Genomic DNA, 14,765 nt, shown 5'->3' with positions numbered 1-14,765 from the left:
TATGATACCAATGATGGAGCACTATTCCTCCCACTGACACCAATGATGGAGCACTATTCCTCTCAATGATACCAATGATGGAGCACTATTCCTCCCACTGACACCAATGATGGAGCACTATTCCTCTCAATGATACCAATGATGGAGCACTATTCCTCCCACTGACACCAATGATGGAGCACTATTCCTCTCAATGATACCAATGATGGAGCACTATTCCTCCCTATGATACCAAGGATGGAGCACTTTTCCTCCCAATGATACCAATGATGGAGCACTATTCCTCCAAATGATACCAATGATGGAGCACTATTCCTCCCACTGACACCAATGATGGAGCACTATTACTCTCATTGATACCAATGACAGAATACTATTCCTCCCAATGATACCAATGATGGAGCACTATTCCTACCTATGATAGCAATGATGGAGCACTATTCCTCTCAATGATACCAATGATGGAGCACTATTCCAACCTATGATAGCAAAGATGGAGCACTATTCCTCTCAATGATACCAATGATGGGGCACTATTCCTCTCAATGATACCAATGATGGAGCACTATTCCTCCAACTGATACCGATGATGGGGCACTATTCCTCTCAATAATACCAATGATGGAGCACTATTCCTCCCTATGATACCAATGATGGAGCACTATTCCTCCCACTGACACCAATGATGGAGCACTATTCCTCTCAATTATACCAATGATGGAGCACTATTCCTATCTACGATACCAAGGATGGAGCACTTTTCCTCCCAATGATACCAATGATGGGGCACTATTCCTCCCAATAATACCAATGATGGGGCACTATTTCTCCCTCCCTAATACCAAATGGGGATATGTTTACTCCCACTGATGCCAGGACAATTTCCACTCCTGCTGACCTTGTCTGAAGGACAATAAACTGTCCCTTTGTTTAGAAAGTTTGGAGACCCCTGGTTTAGATTAACTACTTTAACCACTCAGCTACCACCTGTTGGTCTGCATTGTACTGCGGACAAACGGCCAATGTAGGCAAAACAATGTACCTGTACATCGCTGCCTACTTCCGGATTTAGGTTGCATGCATGCATTGTATGCAGCGGGAGCCTGTCAGTAATCGCAAAATATGGCCTAGTCATTAAGGGGGCAAATCCTTGCGGTCCAGAAGTGGTTAATGACATATTGTGTGGCATACACTACACCTATTGGCAGTTGCAGTCAGTACGCCACTCTGCTGCATGCCAACCTGTTGAATCAGAGATCCCATCTTCCACAGTTGCTGCATTTTGAAGTATACTGTATGGGTGTTATATTGAAAAAAGGACACTATTGTAGAGTTGGTTCCTTTAATGGCTACTTACTGCATTATAGCTCAAGGAAAAAGTACTGTATTTCGAATCGTTTGGTTTGCAGAACTGAAATCTGGCCCTCCTCTAAGTGACACTAAGTGGAAGTGAAGTGTTAGATAACCAAACAGAGAGAGCAGATTTCACTACCACATGGTACATCTCTCATTATCCGTCATCATGGTTATATACACATGGCTGGCACATAAACAAATGTTCCATGCACTTGCTCAATTCTTTGAATCTTTGAAATTTTGAAATATGGGTGCCCGGGCCACATCACGAGGTTGAACTCATCAGATGTTTCATTGATATTTGTGTACACAGCCTTTTTTAGCCAAATGCAGTAATATTACGCCAATCTGCACAAACAGAAGGCCAGAACCAATAGGTCAGCATGTTGATGGACTGGAAGAAATTCTCTAGAACAGCCATTCTCAACTAGGGATGATCGAACAGTTCGGGTCAACCATCGGTTCGACCCGAACATTGACTGTTCGAAATTCGGCCGAATTCCGAACTTTTTGTGGAAAAATTTCGGAATTCGGCAACCAGAACCGACCAAAATGCAATGGGCCAGGAACTGGGCTTTAAAAGCCCGTGATTGGACCAGAAACATCAGTAAAAGCGAATTGAGGGGGCAGGAAGATGCTAGGAATGTGATTGGTGTGACTAGGGGGTCCAGAGGCCAATCAGTAGTGAATACGCCCCCCAGTATATAACATAGCCCCGCCAAATCTCTAGCACTGTAATACAGGGTCTGTGGAAGAGAGTGGAAGCAGTTCTGTTACTCCTGCTGCAAAAGTGTCATTTAGCAATTATTAATGTGAGTAAAAGGGATATCTAGTGAAGTTAGGGTACTATTTTCCACTATAGTTAGATTCAATAATCTAGTTTCTGTAGGGAAAGTGTTAAGTGTCAGGGTGACCGTAGTGTAGTGTCGGGTGAACTGGCTCTGACTGCTATGCCAGGGTGACAGAATTCTTCTATGTCAGGGTGACCGCCATAAGAAAAAGATAATTTTTTTTAGAATTTTTAGTAGAGCACGGATGGGGCTCCGCTCCTTGTATGCCAGGGTGACCGAATTCATCCATGTCAGGGTGATCGCCATAAGAAAAAGATCATTTTTCTTAGAATTATTAGTAGAGCAGGGATGGGGCTCCACTCCTGTCACACCTGGGCGTTTTTGTTGTAGGCGTTTATTGGGCTTTTTTGTGGATGTCTTTGAAGGCAGGCATGACATCTGAACTTCTGTATAGGGGTATATATACACACACACATATATGTATATATACACATACACACATATAGGTGTGATAGGAGCGGAGCCACATCCCTGCAAATAATTTCATTAGCGCATGGATCGGGTTCCGCTACTTTCACACCTATATGTGTGTATGTGTATATATATATACATATATCTGTGTGTGTATATATACCCCTATACAGAAGTTCAGATGTTATGCCTGCCTCCAAAGACGCCCAAAAAATGCCCAATAAACGCCTGCAACAAAAACGCCCAGGTGTGTTGTTGCAGGCGTTTTTTGGGGGGTATATGGGGCAGGTACATGATCATCAATGATCTTTTTCATTACTGTAATGGTGGCATTCTGACCACCACCACCTCTCATTATCCATAATTGTGGTTGACGCATAAATAAATGTTTTATGTACATCTGAGAGGTGTCATCTGTCTTGATCCACAAAAATAAATCAAATAGCACAGTGGCTATAGTGGTTAGCACTTCTAGCTAGCAGCACTAGGGTTATGGGTTTGAATCCTAACCATGGCACTACCTGCCTGGAGTTTGCATGTTCTTTTGTGGGTTTCTTCCCACACTCCAAAGACATGCTGGTAGGTGATTTGGCCCTACTATGTGTATGTTTGAATGTGAGTTAGGGACCTTAGATTGTAAGCCCCTTGAGGATAGGGACTGATGTGAATGTACAATACAGTATATGTGTAAAGCGCTGTGTAAATTGTACCTGTAATAAATAAAACAAATGCTTGGACCACATCACGGCACTGAACTCTTCAGTTGTTTTTTTGTACCTGGATATGACCCATGTCCACATCCCAATATTATTTGACAAATATTTATCTTCTGTAAAAGGATAAAATATTTTTGCCTCTACCCCATGTGACCTAATTAACCACTTGCCGACCGCCGCATATACTGCGGCGGTCAGCCCCTCACAGGCAAAGTGACGTATCGATGCCTCACTAGCCTGTGAGGCTCTGGGGAGCGAGCACGCACCACCGGATGCGCGCTCCTGCTCCCACTCGATGTCCGCCGGGCACTTGCGATCGTCCGTTAGAGCGGGAGAAAGGCAGGCGGCTAATGTAAACAAAGCCGCCTGTCATTCTCCCCTGTGTAAGAACAGTGATCATACGGTTCTGCTATGTAGGACCGTTGATCACTGTTCTTACACCTCAAGCCACAGCCAATCACAGTTAGAAACACGCCCCTAGGGACACACTTAACCCCTCCCTCTCAAAAAAGTTAACCCCTTCACTGCCAGTGTCATTTTACAGTAACAGTGCATATGTATAGCACTGATTACTGTAGTAATGTCACTGGTACCCCCAAAAGTGTCAAAAATGTCAGTCAAGGATCCGATCTGTCCGCCGCAATGTCGCAGTCCCGCAAAAAAAATCGCAGATCGCCGCCATTACGCGTTAAAATAAAAACAACAAAAATGACAAAACTCTTTCCCTTAGTTAGTAAACGCAATAACTTTTGCGCAAACCAATCAAAATACGCTTTTTGCGATTTTTTTTTTCACCAAACATATATAGCAGAAAACAAATTGGCCTAAAATGTTAAAAAAAATTCGATTTTTAAATTTTTTTGGGGGAATTTCATATACAAAAATGTGAAAAATATTGTTATTTTTGCAAAATTGAAGCTCTTTTTTTGTTTATAGCGCAAAAAGTAAATATCGCACAGGTGATCAAATACCACCAAAAGAAAGCTCTGTTTGTGGGAAAAAAAAGGACAGCAAATTTGTTTAGGTACAGCGTCGCACGACCGCGCAATTGTCCGTTAAAGTCATGCAGTGCCGAATCGCAAAATAGGGCCTGGTCAGGAAGGGGGTAAAATCTTCCGGGGCTTAAGTGGTTAATGAAGACCTCAGAGAAATCAATGAGGCTCTAGACAGGAACACTTTATCAACTCAGAGATTCTGACACTGCGAAGGTAATTTTATTTTAACTGCTCACACATAGGAGCATGCGATACCGGTTAATGTATCCAAAACCGATATTCCAAATAAATTGTATCGAAGTAATTCTGATTTAACGGCTTAATTTTATTCTAACGGTTCTGACCTGAAATAAGTATGAAGGTAAGAAGTTAAGACTCCACTCCTTCTAATACCTTCAGGAAAGTACCGAAGCCAGGGATAGGCAGGCAGCTGTCATTATTAATAGAGCTCAACAGTAAAGGTAATATTTCCATTCTTACTATTCTGCAGCTTTTTGTATCTCACAGGGGTTCTAGGCTGATGGATCGGCACCCCTGAGTTCAATGCAGTACCTACCTGCTACAGCCAATATACTGTATGTGCTCTGATTTTTCCCATTGTATATTGTGTTTATTCTATATTTTTGAAAGAAGGGTTTGGCTTTATGGTACAATCAAGCCAAGAATAACCATACAAGGCCAGTGGCTGATAAAACCTACCAGTGTCCAGGTATACCCAAAATATCTGTACTTTGTAGACAGACTTCTAAAGGTAATTACTAAAAACAGAAATGTAGAAGCTGGCTTTGCTGACTTGTTCCACGGTGGTAATCCTAACCCTTCACTAGGTAGTGAGCCATTGACATGGTACAAGCATGCAGCCAGTGGAGACTGAATCCCAGACCTGCAAACATGTTATATGTCACTGATGGGCTAAGGAAGCAGGAATAAGACTCTATCAGTGTTTCTCAACTCCGGTCCTCAGGGCACACTAACAGGCCAGATTTTAAGTATTACCTTGGGGAGATGCAGACAAGAATACTGCAATCACTGAGCAGCAAATTATATCACCTGTGATGTAGTTCAGTTTTCTTGCAAACCTGGCCTGTTAGTGTGCCCTGAGGACCGGAATTGAGAAACAGTGCTCTAGATCAGTGATTCTCAACCATTGGACAGTGGCCTACTGCTGGGACACAGCCTCCCTTCTTTAGGGACTTCAGCCAGCTGCAGATCCCCAAATCTCCCACAGTTCCTTCCAGCTCCCATAAGGCTCTGCAGTGCCTCCAACCTCCCACAGTGCCTCAGAGAGAGATTTCAACACCCACAGTGCCTTAAAGTGCCCATAGCTTGCTGCAGAGCCTCCAGTTCCTCCATGGAGCCCCCAACCTCCAACAGTGTCCCCCAGCACCTGCAGCATCCTGCAGACTCCTACAGTGTACCTGCAAAGCCCCCAGCCTCCTAAAGAGACAATCATTTTCTACAGACCATACAGTGTCCCCCAACATCCCCCTAGAACCCCCGTGTACCCAAAATGACACCCTGCCCCATCCAGAGCCTTCTAGTATTTTAATGTATATTTTGTACACCCATACTTTTATTTTGCAAGTATAAACCTTTTTAATATTGGGTCATGGAAGGTTTTGGAAGAACTTACTGGGCCTTGGTCTCTCTCAAAAAGGATAAGAACCACTGTTTTAGAGCTTACACCTATAAAACAACATAGCAAAGACAACAAAGACCCTTCACTAGGTAGTGAGCCTTTGATATAGTACAAGCATGCAGCAAGTGGAGACTAAATCCCTGACCTGCAAACTTGTTCTATGTCACTGATGGGTTAATGAAGCAAGAATAAGACTAGATCAGTGATTCTCAACCACTGGACAGTGGCCTACTGCCTCCCTTATTCCGGGCCTCCAGCAAGCTGCAGATTCCCCTCCCACAGCCCCCCCCCCCCCAGCTCCCATAGTGCTCTGCAATGCCCCCAACCTCCCACAGTGCCCCCAGACCCCCTGAGCACTCTCAGCACCCACAGTGCCCCCCAGTAACTTGAAGTGCCCCCTAGCTTGCTGCAGAGCCTCCAGTTCCTTCATAGAGCCCCCAACCTCCAACAGTGTCCCCCAGCACCTGCAGCACCCTACAGACTCCTACAGTGTACCTGTAAAGCTCCCAGCCTCCTAGAGAGACCCTCATCTCGTACAGGTCATTAAATCTGCTGCAGTGACCCCCCAACATCCTCCAGAACCCCCGTGTACCCAAAATGACACCCTACTTCATCCAGAGCCTTCTAGCAATTCAATTAATATTAAGTACTCCCATATTTTTATTGTGCAAATATGAACTTTCTTTTTACTATTGGGTCATGGAAGGTTTTGGAAGAACTTACTGGGCCTTGGTCTCTCTCAATAAGGATGAGAGAGACCACTGCTCTAGAGCTTACACCTACAGTGGGTACGGAAAGTATTCAGACCCCCTTAAATTTTTCACTCTTTGTTATATTGCAGCCATTTGCTAAAATCATTTAAGTTCATTCTTCTTCCTCATGAATGTACACATAGCACCCCATACTGACAGAAAAACACAGAATTGTTGACATTGTTGCAGATTTATTAAAAAAGAAAAACTGAAATATCACATGGTCCTAAGTATTCAGACCCTTTGCTCAGTATTTAGTAGAAGCCCCCTTTTGATCTAATACAGCCAGGAGTCTTTTTGGGAAAGATGCAACAAGTATTTCACACCTGGATTTGGGGATCCTCTGCCATTCCTCCTTGCAGATCCTCTCCAGTTCTGTCAGGTTGGATGGTAAACGTTGGTGGACAGCCATTTTTAGGTCTCTCCAGAGATGCTCAATTGGGTTTAAGTCAGGGCTCTGGCTGGGCCATTCAAGAACAGTCACGGAGTTGTTGTGAAGCCACTCCTTCGTTATTTTAGCTGTGTGCTTAGGGTCATTGTCTTGTTGGAAGGTAAACCTTCGGCCCAGTCTGAGGTCCAGAGCACTCTGGAGAAGGTTTTTGTCCAGGATATCCCTGTACTTGGCCCCATTCATCTTTCCCTCGATTGCAACCAGTCGTCCTGTCCCTGCAGCTGAAAAACACCCCCACAGCATGATGCTGCCACCACCATGCTTCACTGTTGGGACTGTATTGGACAGGTGATGAGCAGTGCCTGGTTTTCTCCACACATACCGCTTAGAATTAAGGCCAAAAAGTTCTATTTTGGTCTCATCAGACCAGAGAATCTTATTTCTCACCATCTTGGAGTCCTTCAGGTGTTTATTAGCAAACTCCATGCGGGCTTTCATGTGTCTTACACTGAGGAGAGGCTTCCGTCGGGCCACTCTGCCATAAAGCCCCGACTGGTGGAGGGCTGCAGTGATGGTTGACTTTCTACAACTTTCTCCCATCTCCTGACTGCGTCTCTGGAGCTCAGCCACAGTGATCTTTGGGTTCTTCTTTACCTCTCTCCAAGGCTCTTCTCCCCCGATAGCTCAGTTTGGCCGGACGGCCAGCTCTAAGAAGGGTTCTGGTCGTCCCAAACGTCTTCCATTTGAGGATTATGGAGGCCACTGTGCTCTTAGGAACCTTAAGTGCAGCAGAAATCTTTTTGTAACCTTGGCCAGATCTGTGCCTTGCCACAATTCTGTCTCTGAGCTCTTCAGGCAGTTCCTTTGACCTCATGATTCTCATTTGCTCTGACATGCATTGTGATCTGGAAGGTCTTATATAGACATGTGTGTGGCTTTCCTAATCAAGTCCAATCAGTATAATAAAACACAGCTGGACTCAAATGAAGGTGTAGAACCATCTCAAGGATGATCAGAAGAAATGGAAAGCACCTGAGTTAAATATATGAGTGTCACAGCAAAGGGTCTGAATACTTAGGACCATGTGATATTTCAGTTTTTCCTTTTTAATAAATCTGCAACAATGTCAACAATTCTGTGTTTTTCTGTCAGTATGGGGTGCTATGTGTACATTCATGAGGAAGAAGAATGAACTTAAATGATTTTAGCAAATGGCTGCAATATAACAAAGAGTGAAAAATTTAAGGGGGTCTGAATACTTTCCGTACCCACTGTATAAAACAACATAGCAAAGCCAACATCTATGTTTGTATTCTAAGCCCAACTGAACTTTAGGTTTAAAACAGCTAATTGTTTTCCAAGTCCATTAAAACAAAATGTGTTTGAATTCTTTCAGTAACATTTCTTTAGAAAGCTGCCAAAGCTTGGGTAGAAAAGCCTGTCTGCTGCCAACGAGCTGCAGAAAAGGACAACAAACTCTATGCACACCCCATACGCCTTCCAATTGTGTGCCGAACCAGCTCGCAATCTGCATTAGTAGCAAGAAAAGGGGCTCCAGAAGGCCGTACTCAAAAACAATCTACTTTATTGTAAATCTAAATACAAAAGTACAGTAGTACAAGGCAGAAAAAGGACACAGTGGGGGACTGAGAGGTTGACGTGTTTCGCGCTACTTGCTTCATTGATGTTATGATTAAGCGATGGTAGCGCGAAACACGTCAACCTCTTATTCCCCAGCTGTGTCCTTTTTCTGCCTTGTACTACTCTACTTTTGTATTTGGATTTATAATAAAATAGATCGTTTTGGAGTCTGCCCATCCAGACCCCCTTTTCTTGCTCCTGCAGAGAAGAACCCTTTTCTTTTGAGGGGAAGCAGCAGTCTCTCTGCAGAGGTCCGACAAGACCCTATAGCTTAGCAATTACAAAATCTCATGCTCCCTGCTCATTGGAGAGCATTAGTTCTGATTTAGCAGGGGGTGTGTCAGACCTCTGCAGAGAGACCACTGCTGCCTACAAAGAGCAAGGTCCTTTTCTGCAGCATGCTGAGAGGGGACAGGCTTTTATATTCAGGCTTTGACTACTTTCTAAAGAAAATGATGTCTAAGGGCCCTTTCACATGGTCCGTTCCGTCGACGAGGCCCGTTCTGCTCAGCGGGAGATCGATCCCCCAATCCCCGCTGAGCAGGCGGATGACAGCTCCGTCTCGGCTCTGTGTTGCGGAGACAGAGCTCTCAGATCCCCGCTGTCCTCTATGGGGGAATTGGATGAGAACGGACCGCCTGTCCGTTCTCATCTGATCCGATCCGCCAGACGGATGGAAAATAGGGTTTCCATTCGTCCGGATTTCACGGACTGGATCGGAAGCGGATGGCCGCGGTTGTCAGCGGAGATGTCTCCGCTGCCCCATAGGGATGCAAGGAGCATCCGATCAGGTCCGCCTGAAAAACTGTCAGGTGGATCTGATCGGATCGGCCGTGTGAAAGGACCCTTAGACTTTTAACACCTTTTGTTTTATTGTACCTAAAATGTGTTTAGGTGTTTTATCTTGAAAATTTAGTTGGGTTTAATCCCTTCCTTACACTGGCAATATGGGCAAATAGGCTCTTCCCCTTTGCAAGGAAATGTTTAGTTTGTAAGGGAATCTTCCCTTAGCTTAGAGCTGGGGGCCCCAAACTTTTCTAAGTTAGGGCCAGTTACTTGTCATTTAGGCTTTAGGGGGGGCCAGACTGTGGCCAGTGGGAGTAGAAAATGCCCCGGCATCAGTTCCCCGCCATTGGTTTTACTGGGAGGAATAGTACTCCATTGTTGATATCAGTGAGAAGAATAGTGTCTCATTGATGGTGTCACCAGGGGAAATGGTGCTCCATTATTGGTGTCAGTTGTTGGAATAGTGCCCCAAGGGCCAGATACACTGTATTGCCAAAAGTATTGGGACGCCTGCCTTTACACGCACATGAACTTTCATGGCATCCTAGTCTTCATTCGTAGGGTTCAAAAAATGAGTTGGCTCACCCTTTGCAGCTATAACAGCTTCAACTTTTCTAGGAAGGCTGTCCACAAAGTTTAGGAGTGTGTCTATGGGAATGTTTGACAATTCATCCAATTGCTTGCAAGCAGAATTTTTTTTTTTTTTTAATGTTTTTTAGAAGAAAATTCCACTGCAAAGCAAACAGCCTATTTGCCTTTAGTAAAGTATCAACCTCTACATGTCCTTATCATCAACCCCTTTTTATCAAATGTTTTTACACTAGTTATGACTAGTTTCTGAATCTGTCTCCTATGCATGTGCAGTGTTTTATACGACAGATCAAATTTTTTTTTGCATGGAATTTTTTGCATGAAATAAAATTTTAAATGGATCTCACTATGAGGCTCCCTATATATTTTGTCTAATTTACCACGGGTCATCCTTGGAGTACACTAAAGGGGACCCTGTGCCCAGGAGCAGCGCGAGGACCAGCTATATTGCCTCAAATCCTGGAGAGAGGAATTCCACCTGCTATAAGCCTGTATGATCCCCCTACTGTAAGGTTAGAGGGGATCCAAAATATCTGGTGAGCCTCCTGACAAACCCCATTGAGCACTGTGGTGACCCCTTATGAACATCCCTATCACCGTCTCCCCTTTTGCTTCCTGCTTGGATCATTAACATTTGGGAATTTTGGACATACCTTTATTTCTATATGTACGGTTCATACCCCATATAGATCAACTAGTTGTGGACACCATTTATATATTTGTTATCCCAATTTTTATTGCATCTATACCTTTATTGGTTGGATGTAATATCTTGGTACTATTGTATTTAGTTAGTTGTCGGTACAATCTTTGAGGTGGTATTACATACTGTAGCAGAGAAGTAGGTTAATCTACAAGGTCTCCGCTGGTAGACAGGAAAATAGGTAATAATCCAATAGGCAGGTACAGCATGCAACAATCCAGGTAGCGTTATACAATCCTTCCCTCCCAAGAACTAGACGACACATTTACTGGGAGTCAACAACTAGACTGCTCGTTTATTGAAAACACAAGGGATCTACACTCTGCGAAAACCCCTCCCTCTTTGAGCCATCCCCCACACAAACACACATCCCATAATAGCTTACAAGGCAGACAGGAACAATAGGACAATGGAATGCAGGTATTCACAATAACAAACCCCACCCCACTGGCATGGGTCTATGAAACACTGCTACCATTTTCTAGCCATCTGCAATACATCCCCACACATCTCCTGAGAGACACTGCTCAGAAATATGATAGTCCCAAGTGAAAGAGTTCTCACTCTGTCAACACAAACCACACTACAAACACTTGGTTCTTAAAGGTATACACATGCAATAAACATAATGCATACACGAAGGACAATATACAGTGGCTGTGTTTGCCACACATACACATATACTTATTGATTATTGCCAGCGCACTAAATGTGGGAGATTACTCCTTCTTTCTTTGTATACACTTTACCCATCTATTAGACGGGCAGGAGTTTATTGCAGCTGCACTTTACATAATTTATACTATTTATTATATTTATATACCAACCTTCACAAAATGATATATGGTGCACTTATATTTATACCTTTTTTTATTACTAGGTACCCATTGGCGCAGGTGAACCCCCTGTTTTGCTCATGTCCTAAACTAGCCAACATAAATGACTGCTTGTGTTCAATCTGCACCCTTAACTAAATGAAACAACCTAAAAATGTGATTTAATTGTGAAGAAGGAAAAACATCTAAAATTAACCACAGTAATTACATACAAAAAAAAAAGAGAAATCGACAATGAAATATTCATTTTGAATGTTTATTTCTAATATCATTAGATTTTTTAAAGAAATTTACACTCCTCTGTTTGACATTATTTTGCTTCTACTGCAACATTACAAGTGATAACGATAATAATAAAAAAAAAACAAAAAAAAAAAAAAACAGTTCCACATAACGGATTCAAAAGTACCCACAGTGACCTTTTTTTAAGGGAGCATAAAAAATTGACAAACACACAGTGGGAATAAAACAGTAGTTTGCACACACAAGCAGAAAACCCAGGGGTAGGGTCGGGTGGGGTATGGTAGGGTAGGGTGGGGTATGGTAGGGTAGGGTGGGGTAGGGTGGGGTATGGTAGGGTGGGGTAGGGTGGGGTGGGGTGGGGCATTTGGGCACCAAAGGCAATTTTGAGTAACTGGAAGACCATGACTAGTAATTAGTGAGTTGAGGCACAGAAAGGTAAATTACTATTACGACTTCGAGCATTGCTACGTTGGGAGGGAAGCAGTGGTCTCTAGGTCTATGCATAAAACTTACAACACAATTTTTTTTTAACACAATTATTATGGATTACCACTCTGTCAAAGATGGACAGCCAGGGAGGTCTGTAATAGCAATTTGTTTTTGTTTTTTTTCCTATTTACGGAGAATAATTTATTTTATTCCATGTACATTTTGGATACATAATTAGCTAAATCCCATATCACCATTTTTTTGCCATATATATAAAGGAATCATTTTCACGCCTATGAAAAAAGGAATATAAAAGACAAGGTTCTGGGTAATAAGGGAGCTTAGAACAAATGGGGGGACATACAAAAATGTGTTTCAGAACACCGAAATTAAATATTTTGTCTCTACGTTACAAGAGTTCCCTAACACAGTCATTCCTGCAACGACAAAAATGGATATGTTGCTAGTAAGGAACTAGTACTGTACATGCACTTGTCTGTAATAAAAGTACACTGCAGGCTAAGGGACCATGCAAGTTAACTCCTTAGTCAACCATTGGGACAAGTACTCAAACAGAAAACATAGATCTTTATAAATTCTGCATACATTTTTTTTTTTTTTTTTTTCATTCTGTAAAATGATTGTACAAAAATCACAAAAATAAAACAAAAATGGCCATAGAACTGCAATAAAAACAAGAAATGAAAATAAAAACATAATTTAAAAAACCTGGTATGTTGTGTCACACGTTAAAGTGTAAGTTCACCTTTTTGCAGCTCACCAAATGTAAAAACTGCAAGTGCATCACACGTGCTGATACAGTTCATTTAGATATATATGCCTAGTTCTCAATATATCTTATACATCCCTATTTTTAGATGACTTATACTTAACATTTCCTTCTTTATTGTGTGGGTGGTGTATCAGTGTATAGTTTTTTTTGTTTTGTATACAATGGGTTTCTGCACATACATAGATTACTGACAACCAGAGTTTAAAAAAGTGAATGGGGTTTGAGAGATCTAGGAAAGTGATGGGGGGTCATGAAAATGGGGAAATAAAGATGTTTGAATATAACCTAAAAAAAAAGAGGAATGCACACAAAAAACACTATGTGGCCAAACGTTTGTGGACACCTGGCCATCACACCAAAATGAGCTTGTTGGACATCCCGTTCCAAAATGATGGGCTTTTATACTGAGTTTGCCCCCTTCCCTTGGTGGCAAGACATCTGTGGATACCTGACCATCACACCTAGATGAGCTTGTTGGACATCCCATTCCAAAATGATGGGCATTTATACTAAGATGGACCCCTCCCCTTGGCATCAAGGCATTTGTGGACACCTGACCTTTACAACTAGATGAGCTTGTTGGACATCCCATTCCAAAATTATGGGCATCTATACTAAGTTTCCCCCCTCCCCTTGGCGGGAAGACATTTGTGGACACCTGACCATCACCCCTAGATGAGCTTGTTGGACATCCCATTACAAAATTATGGGCATTTATACTGAGTTGGCCCCCTGCCCTTGGTGGCAAGACATTTGTAGACCCCTGACCATCACACCTAGATGAGCTTGTTGGACATCCCATTCCAAAATTATGGGCTTTTATACTGAGTTTGCCCCCTTCCCTTGGTGGCAAGACATTTGTAGACACCTGACCATCTCACCTAGATGAGCATGTTGGACATCCCATTCAAAAATGATGGGCATTTATACTGAGTTGGCCCCCTCCCCTTGGTGGCAAGACATTTGTAGACCCCTGACTATCACACCTAGATGAGCTTGTTTGACATCCCATTCCACAATTATGGGCATTTATACTAAGTTGGCCCCCTCCCCATGGCATCAAGGCATTTGTGGACACCTGACCTTTACACCCAGATGAGCTTGTTGGACATCCCATTCCACAATTATGGGCATTTATACTAAGTTGGCCCCCTCCCCTTGGCATCAAGGCATTTGTGGACACCTGACCTTTACACCTAGATGAGTTTGTTGGACATCCCATTTCACAATTATGGGCATTTATACTAAGTTGGCCCCCCCTCCCCTTGGCATCAAGGCATTTGTGGACACCTGACCTTTACACCTAGATGAGCTTGTTGGAAATCCCATTCCAAAATTATGGGCATCTATACTAAGTTTCCCCCCTCCCCTTGGCGGGAAGACATTTGTGGACACCTGACCATCACCCCTAGATGAGCCTGTTGGACATCCTATTCCAAAGCTATGGGCTTTTTTACTGAGTTGACCCCCTCCTCTTGGCGGCAAGAGATCCCTACTCTTCTAGTAAGACTTTCCACAATTTTTTTGGTGTGTGTTTCTGGGAAACTGTGCCAATTCAGCCAAAATAACATTTGACATTGCATGAAAAAACCTAATAGAAAAAGGGTCACCAGCACTTGACTGAAGATCAAA

General features: G+C 43.0%; 1 long non-coding RNA gene across 4 annotated transcripts; it reads left to right on the top strand.

Moving 5' to 3' along the window:
- Positions 1 to 11,936: 11,936 nt before the first annotated feature.
- Positions 11,937 to 14,415, top strand: LOC309551282. 4 transcript variants are annotated; one of them, XR_014225066.1, is made up of 4 exons: positions 11,937 to 12,176; positions 12,256 to 13,573; positions 13,673 to 14,098; positions 14,303 to 14,415. It is a non-coding gene; the product is annotated as an uncharacterized lncRNA (long non-coding RNA). The 4 variants fall into 4 exon arrangements; XR_014225067.1 differs by having other exon boundaries at positions 14,198 to 14,308; XR_014225068.1 differs by lacking the exon at positions 14,303 to 14,415 and having other exon boundaries at positions 11,943 to 12,171; positions 13,673 to 14,190.
- The last annotated feature ends 350 nt before the right edge of the window (positions 14,416 to 14,765 follow it).

Source organism: Pelophylax lessonae, assembly GCF_965119305.1.
Source record: "Pelophylax lessonae genome assembly, chromosome: 3".
In the NCBI taxonomy this organism is placed as follows: Eukaryota; Metazoa; Chordata; class Amphibia; order Anura; family Ranidae; genus Pelophylax; species Pelophylax lessonae.
The sequence above is the reverse complement of the archived record's forward strand: the minus strand, read 5'-3'. Positions and strand labels throughout refer to the sequence as shown.